At 44.2% G+C, this 20,583-nt stretch overlaps 1 protein-coding gene across 3 annotated transcripts in view; it reads right to left on the bottom strand.

The window, feature by feature from the left end:
• The window catches only part of TULP4 (TUB like protein 4), a 299,382-nt gene extending 279,209 nt beyond the window's left edge, over positions 1 to 20,173 (bottom strand). For all 3 annotated transcript variants that reach the window (XM_030556655.1, XM_030556656.1, XM_030556658.1), the window contains exon 1: positions 20,080 to 20,173. The gene's annotated coding sequence lies outside the window, so the exon portion shown is untranslated. The remainder of the gene's footprint in view (positions 1 to 20,079) is intronic.
• Between the last annotated feature and the right edge of the window lie 410 nt (positions 20,174 to 20,583).

Genomic DNA, 20,583 nt, shown 5'->3' with positions numbered 1-20,583 from the left:
TTTGGACGCTAAGGTCCAAATCTGGGACTAAAGTTATGACAGGCCCACTGTTCATTTTGTTGGACTTCTTGTTCACCTCCCAAAGTAGAAGCAAACTATGTGTAGTGGGGTGGTCTCCTGCTCTGGCCATACAGAGTTTAAAACAGCCCAGGAAAAGGCTGTGGCTGGGAGCAAGCAGTTCCCAGGCTGATTGAGGAAGCAGGCTCAGCTATGGCCACGCCCCAATCAGGGCTCAGCTGGCCCTTATAAGAGGGCAGTGGCCCAGAAGCAGAGTCAGTCTCTCTCTAGTGGAGAGAGACAGGCCTAGCTACTTGGGAGCTCAGAAGGATACCTGGAGTAGAGCAAGGCTGGGGAAAGGCCAGAGGAGCTGGGAGCTCCAGCCTGGAAACCCCTCAGGCTGCAGGCTTGTGCAAGGCCTACTAAGGTACTGGGATTGCAGAGGTGCAGTGTAGGGCAGGCAAAGGCAGCAGGTCCAAACCCTGCTTGCCTATGATGAGTGGCATTTACACTGCAGTCTGCCCAAGGGAACTGGGGCTAGTTGATGACTGGCAGTGGCCATAGACTGAGGCGAGATGGGCTAGTGGGTTCCCTAGGAAAGGGAGACCCAGATAATTGGGGGAAGTACTGCCAGGCACAGCAGCCCCAAAGTAAAGGGGCACCAGGGTCCATGGGGGACCAGAGAGGTGAGACACCTTCCTGCAGAGGGTGCTCTGGAGCTAGAAAAAGAGCTAGTTCCCAGGACAACAGCAGGAGGCCCCACAGGGGTGAGTCTCGCAATGCTGCACTATGATTTGGCCAGATTAATTAATCATTCAGAAATACAGGAATCTGCCTATTCAGGAGTGGGAGACTGAATTGCCTGGAGCAGGAACAGAGACACCTGAGGAATGGGGCATCAAGTTCCAAGATGATGATGTCACAGTTCCCCTGGCAAAAGTTCATGGATATTAATTTACATGGGACTCCTCCAATATATGGTGAAAAAAACATGAATAAAATTCATAAATGACACAGAATAGGAGCATTAACTCGTACAGCATCTATTTATTTATTTCCCTACCAAATTCAAGGTCCATTTTGGTCAATTTCACAATCATAGGATTTTAAAAATTGTAAATGTCATGAGTTCAGCTATTTAAATATGAAGTTTCAGTGTTGTAACTGTAGGGATCCTAACCCAAAAAGGAGTTGTCGGGGGGGGAGGGGAGGGGGTCGCAAGGTTATCGTAGGGGAGAGTTGCAGCACTGCTATTCTTACTTCTGCGCTGCTGCGGGTGGTGGCTCTGCCTTTAGAGCTGGGCTTCCAGCCAGCAGCAGCTGCTCTCTAGCCACCTGGCTCTGAAGGCAGGGCAGAAGTAAGGGTGGCAATACCGCAACCCACCCACTGCACAACTCTCTTCTGGGTCAGGACCCCCAATTTGAGAAACGCTGGTCTCTTCTGTGAAATTTGTATAGTATAGAATAAAAGCATATAAAAGACCAGATTTCACAGTCTGTGGCACATTTTCATGGCCCTGAATTTGGTAGGGTCCTACCCATCACATTTGACAGACAAGGTGAGCCAGGCATAGTAATACAATAGTATGTGGAGGATAACTATTAGAATTTCTTATATTTATAGTACATAATGTGGTGTGCATTTATGCAGAGTTCTGGGACTCAAAGGTTTTCCAGATCCCAGTGATCTTCCTATGGCTCATTAGGGATTTTCCTCTCTGACAGACCAGTTCCACTGACTCTTCCCCCCAACTCTACTGCTCTCTTGAACCCCCTATAGATCTCAACTTCTGCAGCAGTGCTTCCTGCTTATTAACCTCAGGAAGTGGGGAACTGGGTGAGAGGAGAGGGCTTGAGGAGAAAAGGAGATGGAAGAGTATTCCCCTTCTCCTTTCAGCATTCTGAAGGCTATGAGAGGTGAGAACGCCACACTCCTGCACAAGCTTTAGGAAATTCTTTTCTCACAAAGCCTAATCCCCCCCACAAGTCTCTTCATGGAAAAATCTACCACCACCACCACCTCCCACCCCATCCATTGGCAGGTCCCCAGTGAAACCAGGGTCACCCAATGAAATTAATAGGCAGTGAGCTTAAAAAGAAACAAGCAAAAAGTAGTACCTCTTCACACCACGCACAGCCAACCTGAATCAGAGTAGCAGCCATGTTAGTCTGTATCTGCAAAAAGAACAGGAGTATTTGTGGCACCTTAGAGACTAACATTTATTTGAGCATAAGCTTTTGTGGGCTTCAGCCCACTTCATCGGATGCATAGAATGGGAACATATAGTAAGGAGATATATATACAGAGAACATGAAAAGATGGGAGTTGCCCTATCAACTCTAAGAGGCTAATTAATTAAGATGAGCAATTATCAGCAGGAGGAAAAAACTTCTGTAGTGATCATCAAGATGACCCATTTCAGACAGTTTGACAAGAAGGTGTGAGGATACTTAACATGGGGAAACAAATTCAATGTGTGTAATGGCTCAGCCATTCCCAGTCTCTATTCAAGCCTAACTTGATGGTATCTAGTTTGCATATTAATTCAAGTTCAGCAGTTACTCACTGGAGTCTGTTTTTGGAGCTTTTCTGTTGCAAAATTGCCATCTTTAAGTCGGTTACTGAGTGACCAGAGAGGTTGAAGTGTTCTCCTACTGGTTTTTGAATGTGATGATTCCTGATGTCAGATGTGTGTCCATTTATTCTTTTGCGTAGAGACTGTCCAGCTTGGCCAATCTACATGGCAGAGGGGCATTGCTGGCACATGATGGCATATATCACATTGGTAGATGTGCAGGTGAACGAGCCCCTGATGGCGTGGCTGGTGTGATTAGGTCCCATGATGATGTCACTTGAATAGATATGTGGACAGAGTTGGCATCGGGCTTTGATGAAAGGACAGGTTCCTGGGTTAGTGTTTTTGTTGTGTGGTTGCTGGTATGTGCTTCAGGTTGGGGGGCTGTCTGTAAGCGAGGACAGGTCTGTCTCCCAAGATCTGCGAGAGTGAGCGATCATCTTTCAGGATAGGTTGTAGATCTTTGATGCACTGGAGAGGTTTTAGCTGGGGGCTGAAGCTGACGGCTAGTGGCGTTCTGTTATTTTCTTTGTTGGGCTTGTCCTGTAGTAGGTGACTTCTGGGTACTCATCTGGCTCTGTCAATCTGTTTTTTCACTTCAGCAGGTGAGCACTGTAGTTTTAAGAATGCTTGATAGAGATCTTGCAGGTGCCTGTCTCTGTCTGAGGAACTGGAGCAAATGCGGTTGTATTATAGAGCTTGGCTGTAGACAATGGATTGTGTGGTGTGTCCTGGATGGAAGCTGGAGGCATGTAGATAAGTATAGCGGTCATGAGGTTTCCGGTATAGGGTGGTATTCATGTGACCATCGCTTATTAGCACAGTAGTGTCCAGGAAATGGACCGCTTGTGTGGACTGGTCTAGGCTGAGGTTAATGGTGGGATGGAAATTGTTGAAATGATGATGGAATTCCTCAAGGGCTTCTTTTCCATGGGTCCAGATGATGATGTCATCAATGTAGCGCAAGTAGAGTAGGGGCGTTAGAACAATGCTTCCTTAGTTCTCGTCCCTTAAGTCAGCAATAAAAATGTTGGCATACTGTGTGGTCATGTGGGTACCCATAGCAGTGCCACTGACTTGAAGGTATATATTGTCCCCAATGTGAATAGTTGTGGGTGGTCACAAGTCCAGCCATAAGTTTACCATGACATTATCGGGGATACTATTCCTGTTAACTTGTAGTCCATCTTTGTGTGGAATGTTGGTGTAGAGGGCTTCTACATTTGTAGTGGCCAGGATGGTGTTTTCTGAAAGATCACCGATGGACTGTAGTTTCCTCAGGAAGTCAGTGGTGTCTCAAAGATAGCTGGAGAGTGCTGGTAGCACAGGGCCTGAGGAGAGAGTTAACCTGTAGAACTTACTGCCAGAGGATGTTGTGAAGGCCAAAAGTATAACTGGGTTCAAAAAAGAATTAGATAAGTTCATGGAGGATAGGTCAATCGCTCCCAGCTTCTGGAAATTTGAGATTTAGGACACCCAGAGCATGGGACTCTGCCAAGATGGTCAGGGAGAGTCCCATGTTCTGGGTGTCCTAAATCTCAGATTTCCAGAAGCTGGGAGTAGATGACAGGAGATGGATCACTTGATAATTGTCTTGGTCTGTTCATTTTCTCTGAAGCATCTGGCACTGGCCATTATCAGTGACAGGATGCTGAACTAGGTGGATCATTGGGCTGATCCAGTATGGCCATTCTTACATTCCCCTTACTGTCCATGTTAAGGTAGTATTTTTCACCTCTCGCTGCAAACAGGATCTTACTTTAATACATATTTTTATATTAGAGATATAGACACCCATACAAATATGAAAGCTTAGGTTTCCAGCACTCACTTGACATGCTATACCAACCTAGACCTATGAGCTCTTAAAATTACAATTTAATCAGCTAAATTTTAGTGATGTGAATTTAATCTCAACTAAAGGAGTCCAGTAAACTAGATTTCCTTTTTCTACTGCTTTTTAGTGGTGTGCTACAAAGTGGCCAAAAAAATTCACATGAGTTGATAAAGTATTTTAGTGTCACAACTCAGCAACCCTTTGGCCTATTCATTTCAAGTTTGCAAGTTTAACCAATTTAGATAGAGCTGGGATTGTCTACTGGGGGGGGGGCATACAAAATCAGTCTTACAATGAAAACTCAGTTGCAAATTTACTCATAGAAAAACTGCCATCTCTCTAATTTTGCTTCCCTTCCGCCATTCTTTCCTTGGAGGAGTTTTAAAAATGTTACCACTTACCAGCCAGAGGTTACTTAAAAATGGAGCCCCAAGAATGGTCCAGGGGCCAACAGTTCTCCTGTTGCCACTGTCCCCAACAGTTGTGGTCTCCTGCCTTTCATTAGCCTTCGGGGTAGAAGGTTTAGTCCTTTGGCTATACGGTGTCCACTTAAGTTTTCAAGCACAGCATGTGGGTTTGAGAATGTTTCAGGGAGAAAGAAAAATAATGGGGGGGGGGAAGAGAAGTGCTATCCTGTTCCCATTGAAAGCAAGAGCAAAAGTCCCACTGACTTCAATGGTGCAGAATCAAGACAATAATTAAATGCTGGGAGAGATAAAGGCATCTGATTTTCAAAAGTGTTAGAGTGAAGCCAGGAAACAAAAGACATAGCATTTTTTTAAACTGTCTTAAAAAATATAAGTTGAGTGGAAATGTTATGAACTCCCTGCTCCTTCAGACTCCCTGTGTGACCCTCGGCAATCAGTCTCTCTGTGCCTCAATTTCCTATCGGGAAAAGGGGGACAACAGCACTTTCCTACCTCACAGGGGTGTGGGAGGTGCCTGGTCACTATTACAGAACCTTAGATAGATACAGTACTATTTTATTCCTCAAACTGTAGGGGATGCCAGATAAGTTTTTCAAGCCTGATGATTCATCCACCTGAAGCTTCATGTGTGTCTATTTGGTTTTGATCATTTATAGGTGAAGCTAACATCAGACTTATAATCAGAAGCTACTTTCAACCTTAACTACATCAACATGAGCATCTCACCATAACAAACGTTACTCCAGTTTATCTCCCAGTGTCATTTGTTTTGGTTCCTTCTATTTTATTATCAGAACTTATATCTATAGCTGTGACTTAAAGCGACAGATGGTCTGAAGAAAAAACTTCTATTGTAATGAGTATTTAGTACGTCCCCTGTAGGGTCACAGTTACATGAGGCGCTGGCCTTTTAAAGGGAGTTAGACCCAGGCTCACCCACCTGACTCAGCTGGGAGGTAGCTGATCAGACTGATCAGGTGATTGTAAAAGTAGCCCAGCTGCAGAGAGAGCAACCAAGAAGTCTCTGGATCAAGGAGGGGGACAGCCACAGGAAGCAGGCCATGGAGCAGGGTGATTCTCAGGACAGTGGCTGGCAGAGTGGGAACCTGCAGGGAACAGATAGATCCCTGCAGAAGACCCCAGATCTGGGGAAGGAGAATAGGTTTATACATGAAACTTATGTTGAACTATTTTATTGTGGAAATAAAAAGCTGAAGCCCTGGCAAAAAGGCCCTGAACCAGACTTAGGGCATGGTGTCAAGCCCTCCTGGGCTGTGGAGACAACAGCCCACACATACCTACACTCTGATTAGGAGAACCTTAGAGTAATGTATTAGCCATGTAGGGGGAAAAAAAAGAAGTCCATATCCTCCATTCTAGCAATGGCATTTTCAGGAGGATATTACACAAAAAGGCAAGCTAAAAAACAAAAGCAAAGTAGCTGATGGCAATTTTTCATTACAATTCCAAAGAGACATTAAATCATTTTTGACATGAAGAAAATATTTCACACACCCATACAAAGAACACAAAATAATCGTCTCAATAAAACTAGACCTTTTCAGTGCAAGCTGAAGAGGAGTGTGTTTTACAAAAAAAACCACACACACTGAACAGTTCAGCACGATACATATTAAATACTGATGGAGAAATGTTCAAACGACAATGATTCATTTTATACTTCATGTGAAAAGCTAGCTGATAAAGGTATACAATTAGTCATTTGCCATCAGTGTACGTAGATTGTAAACTCTTCAGAGGAGAGATCGTGCCACCTTATGTTCTAGGTGCTTTCCAAACACATTTCTGGCCACTACTGCCGTAATACACCATGACTGAAGAAAACAGATCAAAACCACAATCAGCAAGGTGGTCTCAACCCAGAAACTGCATTTATCAACTTATGGTTGAGGGATAAGGTGCAGTGACCATCTTTTTGTTCTGTGTGGACAGCACCTAACGCAACAGGACCCTGGTTCAGGACTAGGCTCTTAGCAACTACCATAATACAAGAGAGAATAAAATGGAAGCAGAATGCAGTTAAGTGGCATTTACAACTGATAAATGCCCTAATTCTGCAAAGCATTTAATAACGTGCTCTAGTCCCAATGGTTCAGTGGGACTTACGATGTGCTGAGGTGCTCTGCTGAACATGGACCTAAAAGCTAAGGTAAACATGAGATATTTGACTACAGAAGCCTTTGGCTGCAAATGTACTTCAGTATTGTGAAATAATTTCTACGATACAAAAACAAGAAGATTCAACACACCACCACATTAAGCCGTGTTTCTTACTTAGAAAGAAAGCTGCTGGGTTCCAGTGGTTCCAGCCTTTTCACTGACATTGTTTTAGAGAAAGGGCAACTGTTCATGTGCAGATTCAACTATGTCTATACTACAGCCAGGGGTGTTCTCTCACTAGCTTTAATCTAGCTAGCTCGCAAAAAACGTAGCAAGGACATGGCACTGGGGGCTTCAGCTCAGGCTGCACAAGCTCACTACCTCCTCCTCCAACTGCCCACCCCTTCCTGGGTCCATACTTGCACTGGCAGCCCATGCCACACATCCTCACTGCTCTTTTCAGAGAGCAAGCTAAATTAAAGCTAGCACAGGTATGTCTACATCTACACAAGCTGCAAATGACATCCTGGCTGCAAAGTTGCTATGATCAGCATAAGGGAATGTCTTGTTAGAAAGCAGACTTGCCCCTGAGAATTTCAGTATTTTTTAGAGGACAGTGCCACAAGCACAGAGTACAGATATGCCCAAGAAAAAACAACACATAGTGCAAATAAGTAAACATGAGTAGCTTTATGCACAAGCTGTTCAACTGAAGACAGTGCCAAGACACTGTGTGGTGTGTAAAATAACTCATGTATTTCAGTATGTGAGAGCTCAGGGCCTTAGACAGTGAAGATATTGTTCCTTACCACATTATGGAATTTTACAAGCAAACACTAGTCTGAGCCATTATACATTATAGCTTAAAGCTTAGCATATGGGGGGAGAAAAGTATTTTGCTTTTAAGGAGGGAGATGTGCGTACTATTAACAACACATCAGTGAGTATAAGGCTTTTTGTTCAATCTGAACTGAGTTTTAACTAAATCAGCATCACAATTCTAAGCCTGCAATATTCCTAATCTCTAAGAGGTGGTACAAAAGAATGTGTGGCATGGACTGCCAGTGCAAGTATGGACCCAGGAAGGGGTGGCTGGTTGGAGAGGGGGCGGTGAGCTTGTGCAGCCTGAGCTGAAACCCACACTGCCATGTCCTCGCTACGTTTTGCAAGCTAGCTAGATTAAAGCTAGTGAGGGTACGCCCATCTGTAGCACATTAAGGGACACACTACAAGTTATTTTCTACAGAACCCATTAAACGAAGTCCTACAGCCACCATTTTTTAAAGTTGCTGCAGCACCTACACTTGTTCAGAACACAGCTAGCAGGCATTTTTAATACAATGCCAGTGTCTACAAGAGCCTTCTCTAAACTACCTCTACTTATGGAGCTGAAATAGCAGCAGTAATAGTCATAGGTGCTGGAACTAGAGGTGCTGCCGCACCCCCTGGCTTGAAGTGTTTGCCATTATACTGTATACAGTTTTACAGTTTTCTTAAATGGCTCTCAGCACCCCCAGTATAAAAATTTTTCTAGCACCCCTGGCAACAATGGAAATTGATGACAAAATGCGTAGCAGTGTCACACAGCCCACTACAACTGCTATTGCCCTTGAAGCAACTCAGCATATACTGCAGAGAAGTATGTTTTACATACTCTCTTGCAAGACAAAGTCCAAGATGAAGCAGGAAAGTTCAGACTGGATGTCACAAAGTTTGCTTGATTACAAAAACTTCCCAGTTTTCTTTTAGAGATAGCAGAGACCTGGAATTTTAGTGCTATTAGATTTTTGAAGAACAAAAATAAACATAATATTGGAACAATTTAAGGGATGCGATGAATTCCTCATCACTTGCAGTTTTTAAATCTTGTTTTAAGAGATCTGCTCTAGCCATTAAGTACTACTGAAAAATCTCACCCTAAAACTGTTCATTGGGAAGGTTATTACTTCCTGATTCTTTTCAGTTTCAATAACCAAAGACTTTTTTAAAGTGTAAAGGCAGCCCCTACATCCAAACTCGAAAAGCTTCACTCAGGGTGAACATGGAGAGAATATTTCTTTGAATCAATATGAATGGCTAATATAAGTATTTTCTACTAGCTAGGAGTGACAGAAATGCACCAAGATTGTCCCATCAGCTTCTCCTTCACAAACACATCCTTACCAATGACTGATCAATACAATCTTGTCTGTGCTAACTCCCAATCACATCAGCAACTAGCACACTAACAGCAATATGCAGAGACCTCTTCTTCATTCACTATCTACTCACAGACAGATGGAGTTTCAGAAGAGTAGTTTTCCAACAGCATCAATGCTAGAGTGATGTCCAGAATGACATGCTCCCCAAACGTATCTTATCCAAACATGTATCATTACCAATGTTAATTTATTTGAAACTAGTATTGTTATAGCAGCATAGCTGTGCCCGATGCTCTACAGACATGTAAGATAGGCCCTAAGAACTCACAATCTAAATAGACAGAGACAAGAGAGATAAGGTAGGCAAGGTAATAACTTTTATTGGACCAACTTTTGTCAGTGAGAGAGACAAGCTTTTGAGCTACACAGAGCTGCTTCTTTATTACCTCACCTACCTTGTCTCTCCAGTATCCTGGGTTCAACACGCCTACACCACCACTGCATACGACATAGAGACAAAATAGCTAGGGAGTCATGCAACAAGATATTTCTTACCCTTTCCTATTTTCCCTTTTTTGTACGTTTTTAAAATCTTTGCTGACTTATCTTTTATTTTCAGTTGTGTGTGTGTTTGAACCAATGCCTAGCTACACGATTTTCTTCAGCAAGACACTGCACTTCAAAAAGCACCTCTCACCTAAGGATCTCAAAGTATTCTATAAACATTAAGTCCCACAAGTCCTATAGGAGGTAGGCAAAAAGCATTATCCCCATTATACAGCTGAGTAAAGTAAGGCACAGAGAAGCTGGGATTTATGCAAGCTCACACAGTAAATCAGTGGGAACAGAATCCAGGAATCCTGACTCCCAATCTGATTCTCTAACCATTAGGTATAAGACGCATTTGTGATCATAATGTAATTTCAAGACAGAAATGTGATTTCACTAGGGAAAAAACAAACAATGGAATCTTATCAGGGCACTAATCCAGATAGGTTAGCTGTTATTTTTAATATTTATGTCACAGTAGCACCCAGAAGCCACCAATGATGATATGAGCTCCACTGTGCTGACCATGGAACAAAGAGAAGCAGTGCTTAGAGCACACACTAATGTAATTATTGAATACTTGTTATTGTCATGCAAAATAGCAGGGTTTCCCCCTATACAAAATGACGGTGAAATCTGATACAGCCTGGACTCAAGCATTTACGTATTAGCAAAGATTGGATGAGATCCCAAAATTCATTAGGATTTCTCAAATGAATCAAGTGGAGGTAAACCCTGAAGGTAATCAAATAAGATGAAAATTGGGAAGAGCCACTTTAAAAAAAAGTCATGCACTTTTTGGCTGCACAACAAAGTATTTTTAAAAAACTGCACAAGGATCAAGCTAAATTTTAAGACCATGTGTGTGATGAGTGGTTTTAGAAGCGATTTTGCTAAAAGAAAGCCAATATACTCAGAAAACAAAAGTTAGTATGGTGGTGGATACATAGAGTAGTGGTATAATAAAACATACAGCAAAATTCCAAAAGTCTAAACTTAAACAACAAAGGCAAGCAAGATAGGGTGACCAGACAGCAAGTGTGAAAAATGAGGACAAAGGGTGGGGGTGTAATAGGAGCCTATATAAGAAAAAGGCCAAAAAATCACAACTGTCCCTATAAAATCAGGTCACCCTAAAACAAAATGACAGTGATGTTTGAATCCAAGAAATAGGTCACAGCCTCATGACCAGACAGATGGAAAGAAAGTATTGTGGTCACTGCAGACACACACACCCCACTCAGAGGAGCCAATACAATCTTTATCACATTCTCTAGTGCTTCCCTGTGCCCCCATCCTACCAACATCACACCACAGTCTTCTCTGGATTGACCCTCAACCAGTCCACTCCTATTTCAAGCCACAATCACTACCATTCAACCACACCACCTGGGGTAATCAAAATGCAGAGACATCTGAATATATCAGCATAATGAAGCTCTATCAAGCCATCTCTCCACATTGATCCACCCAGTAGGAGAAATGACAAGGTGTAACCCACCCTACACAAGAGTCCTCAGGAAGATAAAAGTAATTACCCAAAATTACCCTCTGGGATCACTCAGAGGAACAAAGCTCTGTCTACTTGCCCACAAACCCAAGCAAGAGTCAACACCATCTCACAATCAATGGTCAGTCCACTAATATCAGCACGGACATCCAATCATCACTGCAGGCTCAGGCCTTGTCTACACTACACAGTTTTGTTGACAAAACAGTGGAGGTATATGCACTACAATGCTCCTGCTGCCGATTTAAGAAAAGTGGTGGAGGAGGAAATGGAGTTGGAAGATGAGGTGGGACAGGCAACAGGGTGGTCCAGTAGCATGGCAATCCAGGACCTCTTCTTGATTCTGGAGGGTTCAAGCCAGTCCCAGGACTCCAGCTCTGGCACACATGATATAGGAAAGGGGAGCTCTGGTAAGTACTCATTTTTATTTGATACTGCTTGGTTACATGAGGTAGAGCTGTCCTTTGTTTTGTTATATGCTTGAAGAGGGTTAAGGGATAGAAATGTACAAGACTAGCAGCATTTGCATGTGCTTCCCATTCCCCTATGTAGTGGGGGCCCTGAAGAAAAGTTTGTTAACCCACACCAAAATTTCACAGGAATCCTCCAGAAGGATCTCTAGGAAACTTTCCTGGAGGTACTTGCCAATCCTCTGCTGAAGGTTCCTTGATAAAGCTGCTTTGTTTCTTCTCCCACTGTAGGAAACTTTGCTGCACCTATCAGCAATAACTTGTGTAGGGACTTGTGTGGGGGGAGGGATAGCTCAGTGGTTTGAGCATTGGCCTACTAAACCCAGGGTTGTGAATTCAATCCTTGAGAGGGCCACTTAGGGATCTGGGGCAAAAATCAGTACTTGGTCCTGCTAGTGAAGGCACAAGGCTGGACTTGATGACCTTTCGAGGTCCCTTCCAGTTCTAGGAGATTCGTATATCTCCAATTATTATTATTAGTAGTAGTTGCTTGCAGTGATCCCCTTAAAAAAAAACACTTAGACTCTTTGCCCCATCTTGCACTTTCACCACTCCCCTGGACCAAACTCACTATGTTTAGGGCACTTGCTGAGCTGCGTGCTTGCCAAGGAAGAATGAGAAAGAGGTGTATTTAACTATTATGATCCAATGCTGTGAATGCACTCACAACACTGCCTTCGTTTGTTGTTTCTTGTGTTTCTGCAGATGTGCCCTCGAGAGGAATCCCTTACACACTGGCAGAGCATCTCCATCAGATAAGGAGACAACCCAGGAGGAGTAAGGAGGACATGTTTACAGAGGTGCTTCAATTGTCTGATGCCCCAGATCATGATCATAGGGCATGGAGAGAGACAATTAATGAAAAATTGAAAGTAGGTAGCCTAGAGAAGAAGCAGGGCCATGTGCATATTACAGTGGGCCAGGAGCAAAAGATAAAACTGATGGAGCGCAAAACAGAGATGCTGAAGTCCCTGATTGTGCTTCAGTCAGAACACGTGTGTGCTTGCCTCCTCTTACAGCCTATACAGAACTGCATGCCATACCCTCCCCAAACTCCTTACACACATTCCTTTCATTTTTCTGGTCCATCGCAGTACCCCTTTCACTCCACCCCTTTGGACAGGTTCCCCAAGAACAGCTGGACTTGTACACAGCAATGTGTACATTAAGGGGGTGCTCTTAAGTGTCACGTCCCTTGCAAGAAATCAAATGCTGCATATTGGTTATTGCTGTTTAATAAAAACGTACTCAGAAAAATAAAGATTCATTTTCTTTCTACACATAGTATTTGTTGCTGGAATTCATACACAGAGGCAATTGGCACATTTGCAGATTACAAATCACACTCAGGAAGCAATCAACACCAGGGTCATTCAGGGCAGCAAGCAAACAGAGCCTGGCTGAATGTATTAAACAGACACATTAAGGGGGCTCATTGTCAAAATGCTACTTCAAAGCCTCCCTGATTCAAATAGCCCCTCTAATAATCCTAGTATCTGGCTGCTCAAAATCAGCCATCAGCCTCAGTGCTCTACCCCTGGGGAAACTTTTCCCCCTTAGCCTCACAAATATTATGCAGAGTACACCAGGCTGCTATGACCATGGAACCAGTTTCCTCGCAGAGGTCTAACCTGCCATAAAGGCAGCACCAGCAAGTTTTTAATCTGCCAAACACACAAGCAGTGGTCATTCTGCACCTACCCAGCCTGTTGTTGAAGTGCTCCTTGCTGTTATCAAGGCTTCTGGTTACTCCTGGGGGAATTCTACCCGACTGTGCAATGCAGATTTTGTGCAGAAAATGTTCTGTGCAGAATTTCCTTCTCCCCTCCCACCACAGAAATGGGCTACAGTGCTGCTGGCCGCCACTAGGGGCCGCTGGACCCGGCAATGCAAATAGAAGACATTGCCAGGAGGGGTCGAAGCTGGAGGGTCCAGGAAGCTGCATTTCCCAGCACACCCTAAAGGAAGGAGGTGGCGCACAGGAAACTCCACACAAACCCAGGACCCAGCTTCAGGCTCTTCTCCCTCTGGATCCCTGAGCTCTGGAAGGGAGGGGTGCATGCAAGTGTTGGGGGGGGGCATCCCACAGCTGGGCTCTGAGGATAAGGGAGTATGGATGTCTGGGCTGGGGGGGCATGCCACAGCTGGGCTCAGGGACGGAGGGGGCAGAGAAATAGGAACTGAGTTGTCACAGGGTTTTCTTTAACTCTCTACTCCTGGGGAAATTTTTTTTTGGTCTGTGATTACATAGTGTTATTCTGACAAAATATGCAGAATTTTAAAATATTGTGCACTGAATCTCTTATTTTTTGGTGCAGGAGTATCTGGTGTAAGGCTTCATGAGCCATCCGAGTAAGGGTCTGCCAGGATCACTATGGGCATTTCAACATTCCCCACTGGAATCATCTCATCTGGAAAGAAAGTTCCTGCTTGCAGCTTTCTATACAGGCCAGTATTCCTGAAGATGCGTGTGTCATGCACCTTCCCTGACCATTGATATCAGTGAAACAACCTGGTGATCCACGTGCCTGCAATACCATAAAGAAGTAGCCCTTTCTACTGATGTACTCAGTCACAAGATGGTCTGGAGCCAAAACTGGGATATGCATGCCATCTATCACCCCACTGCAGTTAGGGAATCCCATTGCTGCAAAGCCATCCACTATTTCATGCACTTTTCCTAGAATCATAGTTCTTCTTAGCAGGATGCAATTAATGGCCCTGTACACTTGAGTGAACGCAACCCCCACAGTGGACTTCCCAACTCAAAACTGATTAGCAACTGACCAGTAACAGTCTGGAATTACCAGCTTCCACACAACAATTGCCACATGCTTCCCCACCAAGAGAACAGCTCTCATTTTGATGTCCTTGCACCACAGGGCAGGGGCAAGCTCCACACACAGCTCCAGAAGGTGGTTTTGCGCATTCAAAAGTTCTGCAGCCACTGCTTGTCATCCCAGACGTGCATAACACTGCTTGTTTCCCAAGCCCAATAGCAATGGTCCACAGTGTGCAGCTGTTCTCTGAATGCCAAAAGTAACCTGGTGTTGTTTCCATGGCACATAGCAGGGCAGGCATCATGAATTCCAATTCGGATTCGCAGCTCATGAAATACTGCATGATCAGCTGCACTGTGTTCATAACACTTATTACAAGACTGGTGAGCAGTAGGATCCACGCTTTCAGGCAGAGATGGCAGGCACACAGTTTACAGGCTCTGTTGAAAAACAGCACAAAATGCAGTTGGAAGCCCACGGAATGATAGGACAGAAAAAATGTATCATGGGATGGAGAGCCCACGTCCATGATGCACTGCGATCCACTCCTCATTATCACCACTCCTAGCTGCAGAAGATGACAAGTTGCACAGTGGGACAGCTACCCACGGTGCACTACTCGCTCACTCTCAATGCTAGAGCACCAAGTGTGGATGCGCTCCACCGACACAAGGAGCGTTGTGTGAACATGCATAAGTGCTGTAATTATAGTGGTTTATGATCGTCGGCATAACTTGCGTCAATTTAACCCTGTAGTGTAGACACAGGCTTAGTGTTATAACAAGAACTAAAGTCAGCATAACAAGGGACAAGCTGATCTGAACTGTCCAGGTACTCACTGTACCCTTCTCCATAATCTCATCCAAAAATGGAAGACAAGAAACAAGTCTACAGCTGCTCAGACTATAAAGCAATGGTTTCACATGCAAAGTTTGTATGTATGTTTCCTTACAAGAGTATGCATTCTGCTCTCCTTAAAAGGGCCTGGCAACCATTTCAACGAGTAGAGGTCTTTTTTCTTTCCTACTATCTTTTGAAGGACACAGAGCACAGACTGTGGAACAAAATGTTCCCCCAGTACCTCCAGAACTTCAGTGAGCAACACCAGCATAAACTGAAACAGAGAATATCCTGCCCCGTTCCAAAAGCAGTGGACATCTCAGTCTGAATCACAACGACTTTCAGTATAAAACAGGTCAAACTTTCCTCCCAACAGGAGGCACTTAAATCAGTCTCTGGAAGAAGAGCCTGGACTAAGCAGGCTATACAACTCATGGAATAAATTTATTTGCCTCCACTTGCACAACTCTAGCAAATTTCATCTTAAGCAAATTTTAGGTCACCATCAGTCGTCTTCAGCCCAGGACTCCCACCAGTGTCATTCCAGCCATCTGCTCTCTTTATAAATAACCATCACAAAAACCACCAACGCAGTTGGTAGTGAAAACAAAATTGTTCTTATAAGACTTTTCAGATAATCCCTCTTCCGCCTCACAACAACAGTATCCTCACTCAGTGCTCTCACATTTCGTTTATTCAGAGTAACAAGTATTTCCACACAAAAAACCCTGTATTAATAAAAAGATGTTCTTTAAGTCGCAGACCTCTGGAGGTAAATATAGTGGAGCCTTCTAGTGCAACAGATAAACTAGCACTAATAGTGAACCCAGACTATAATTTCTACAAGGGGTACTGACCCCTTTCCCAATTGAGATCCCTGGGGGCAGGCTCTCTGAACCAAAGCTTCCATGCTCCTCTGGTGAATGATGTGGTTTGGTCTTAGAGTTTTATGGACTAAATATGTTCTGCACAGATATTTACTTGGTAAAAAGAGACAAACCTCTCTTCAGTACACTGGCAGTACGTGATGGACACACTAATGAAGATAAAGACCTGTCGAAGGCCTGCAGCTCTGAGAAACAGAGGACTGAATCACCCCATTTTAAATTTCTTATTTGCTTTTAATAGTACCATACAGAAATTTTAGTTGTTAGAGATGCAAAATAATTCTTATTCACTGTGGCTGATTAGGATTCAAAACAGGAATTTTGAATCTTTGGGCTTAGCCTCTTATATACTTGTCTCACTCCTTAGAAAAGTTGCTGCATATATTTCCAAGTGAGAATACCTGTAACTAGTGCTGGTTTAATACTATTCCATGATTACTCAGCTAATTTTGCAGTTTTTCCATCACATAATTGCTCAGCTAATAATGACAATATTCATCCAATAAATGTATTCAATAAACAGGTTTTCCTAGTACACAACCAGTTTTAACTGCTTTATCTAGTTCATTTTGTCAGATGTTGTTGGGCAAGAACCTCACGACCACATAAACCCCTTTATGCTAAGAAAGAGGGCTGGAGCAGCATTAAAAGGATCTGAAGGCCTCACATCTATCCAGAGAAGGATTCCTTTGATATGCAGGCACTGATGAAGACAGCTGTAAGGCTGCCTTCTTGACTAGCTCCACTGAAGGAACTGCACATTAAAAAAATATATATATCGTGACAGATCAACCCAATTTCCTTATTTGGAGGGTTACTGGTCAAGTGGATGGGGGGATATTATCTTATCACCAAGGAGTCCTAAATGAAGCAACTCTTAAAATGCACTTAAACTGTACTTAGTGAAACAGGTGTAAGAAATATCCCTATGGAAAGTGATGGCTGGAAACAAAGCAACAATCCAAGAGCACATATGTAACACCTCTAGCATCAAAAGGCATTCATGGAGCAGATTTACATTGAAGGAGAAATAAAGGCATAGGTGCAAGATTCCATATCCCTAGCTCTCTACAATTTTGATTCAGGGAAGATGGGAAGTGAGGGAACACAAGCAATTAGCTGGATGCTGAAAGTGCCTCTCCGCTCTAGTAAACACCCATCCCAGGTTCACTCCTTTATCTGACAAATGAACTCAGAAGCATTCTCAAAACTCACTTGATAGTCATGCTCCTCTGCAACTGAATTGGCAGCCTGGCTGGCTAGCTTGCGCTATTGTTTACTTTTGGGGCTCTGAGGGGCCCATCCTTAACCCGCTCCCCACGCCTCAGCACCAAGATCAGATCACTTCTGCCCACTTCTCCCATGGTGCCCCCTTCCATCATCAGGCAGAGAACTCTGTCCTACCTAGCAAAACTCATTAGGCCAGGCTTTCCTTCCAGTATGGATGTGGAAGGGGTAATATGTAATTTCAAACATCAAAAAAATCACTTTCAAATTAAAATCGATTTACAACTGAATATGAAGATTGATTATATTGAGCAGAAGGATGGTCTTGTGCCTGCAACACAAGGATGGCAGTCAAAAGATCTGTGTTCTACTATTGGCCCTGTCCCAAACTTCCAGTATTGGTTTTGGGCAAGTCACTTAATCTCTCTCTGTCCCTCAATTTTATCATCTGTAAAATGTTAATTGAAATCACACTAATATTTTTGTGGGTGTACATTAACACTGAATCATTAACACATACATTTTAATTTTGGATTTTTTCCTTCTCTCAGCTCACTGTATATTGAAGTTCACTTCAAGAACTACACAGCAGTTTAAAATATAGTAATCTTATGTGTAAGGATTTTAGAATAAACAACAATGAAGTAGGTGAGAACAACTTTCACACTGTACAAAAGGGACTAAAAAGTGTAGCATGAAAGTCTTTCTCCATGAACAAGCCAGTCACAGCAATTAGCTACCTTCCAGTTTACAAACCAGAACATAAAACATTTCAAACCTATTTAAAAAAAGCTGCTATTTCACAGAAAACTCATGGATACATTTCTAATTAAGGTCTCATCTTAAATAAAAAATAAGCAACTTTATGTAGTTGCACTTTGTTTGCCGTTTGTATTACAAGCTAAAAAAATAGGTCCATTCCTGCAACCTTTACTCATCAAAGTAATCCATCTTACTGTAATTAATAAGGACTATTGGCACGATTAAGGGTTCCAGGATCAAACCCAGAGCTAATCTCTCTAAGGTTCACCAAAATTTTACTGTTATGGGAAAAAAAAAGTAGCTTTTAACGATTTTATCACAACAATTCTACCAAAATTCTTAATTTAACGAAAAGTCCATTTTATTCCATTCATAAACTCCCCTTTTAAACAAACTATTTCTATTTAAATTGAAAAACTGATCACTTAGATATTCAATGTTCAAGCTTTATTCATATAATCATCTCCAAAGTTGTAAATATTTTAAAAATGGGTTATGGTAAAGCACTTGCTATTTTGATGCTATATACTGAATATCATTCAGCAGATACTTTCAGTTTTAATCTTAAATTTCACAACCTGTCTCTGAAGGCTGGCATTTAAAATCACGCTCTCTAGTTTACAGCTCTGATAAACACAACCCCCAGTTGTACACAACACTTATTAAAACCTCTAATTTGAAAACATTGTGTGGGGTGGCTCATGAATGGGTATTTCTTGGGCAAGCATACTTCACCCTGGCAGAATGGACTTGCCTACAAGATTAAAAATGTAACTGTAGTCATATAAAGTACAAATTTAAGAAACCAGTTCTCTCTTCTAGAGGCCTTGTTTTCAAATATGAAGTGCTGAACAGGCAAATAATTCCTGCACTTTTCAGGACATCATGCTCAAGTTTGTGCCCTGGAAATGGGCATTTAACCCATACCAGAAAAGAGAAAGAGAAGGAATTACAGTTGCGAGCAATTCCCCCCCATCCTCTGTAAAGATCCAAACCCCAGCGTGAAAGAAGGTCAGGGACAAAAACCTAGTGTTACAGATACTGCATGGAAGACTCTGAGCTGACACAGGATCACATTACTACAGCTTCCCACACACACCAGCACAAAAGCACCCGCTTGTTTACTGTATCCCATCCTCCTCCACGGTTTCTAGGTGCAAGCTACCACCAGAAATATCTTTACAAAAAGATGCAAAGTGCAGCATTAGCACCATTTAAAACAAGAAAACTGAGGGCATAGGGAGCAATACAATTTATTAGAGGAAGAGAAATACCCAAACAGAGCTACCCAGACGTCCACTGCATCTAGAATTGCAGGTAGATCGAATCTGTTTCTCAGATTAATCTCCTACCACCCCTAGCTGGTATCTCCTTCCCTTAGTTTGGGTAGTAGTGGGTTCGAGGGGGATGTCTCTCCTTTCCAGGGCACTCATTTGGAGCACCAATCACACTGCTAACAAAATGTGGTGGCTGTTGCTGCTGCTGAAGCAGGTTTTCTGTGACCATCCAGCACCGAGCAGCCTGGTCCCGAGCGCCCCTCATCTCCGCGGCTAGCCCATGCATTTCACACCCACCGCCAGAACAAAAGAAAAACAGATCCGGAGCCGCCTGCCGCGGCGCGTGTGACAGCCTCCCCTGACCCCCCCATCCCCGCCCGGGGAGCCGGGATTTGCCGGCTGCTCCCTAAGCCACCCCCTCCTTCCCAGCACAGGAGGCAAACTCGGCGGAGCGACCAACACAGAGCCCCCCCCAGCCTCCCAGCCGCGTGCGGGGGCAGGCGCTGGGGGCCCGCCAGCTGCAGCCCCGCTCCAGCCCCGGCGCGCACAGACAGTCCAGGCGCTGCCCTCCCCCGGTGGGGAGCCTCCCACCTCCAGCCCAGGCGCTGGCCACCGCCGCTGCTCTCGCTGTGCCCCGCACAGGATCGTCCCCCATGCACCCCCCCCCCCCCGGCTTACCGCTCCCGGGCGCAGCGCAGGCAGCGGCAACCCTCTGGCGGCTTCCCTCCCCCCCCCAGCCCGCCTCCGCCCGCAGCCCAGCGTCTGGGACTGTCTCCAGTCTCCGTCTCTCGCTGCTACTGAAGCGGCTGCTGCTGGGCCTGGCTCCGCCTCCACGTGATGCAGCCACATGATCCAACACACTTCCCCGAGCCCCGGCGCCCTCCCCTCTGCTCGGCCTCCTGCAGTGGCCGCGGCCGGAGCTGCTCGGGCGCAGGTGGGGCTGCCCGCGCGTCAGGGCGGCGGGTGTTGCAGGGCTCATCCCGGGAAATGGCTCCACGTTGCCTGGCACCAGCAGCCTGGCGTTTGGCTGGGACAGGAGCCCGTCATCAAGGACAAGGGACAAACTTAGACGTGAAGGCAGCTGGGTATTGCTAAGCCCAAGTATTGCAAAATCACCGGTCTGTCTATTCCCCCATCCCCCAAAATATATATATATTGGCCTAAAACTCCTGAGATTTAAAA

Source organism: Gopherus evgoodei, chromosome 3 (assembly GCF_007399415.2).
Source record: "Gopherus evgoodei ecotype Sinaloan lineage chromosome 3, rGopEvg1_v1.p, whole genome shotgun sequence".
Lineage (NCBI taxonomy): Eukaryota > Metazoa > Chordata > Testudines > Testudinidae > Gopherus > Gopherus evgoodei.
Note: the sequence above shows the minus strand (reverse complement) of the source record. Positions and strands in the feature narration are given on the sequence as shown.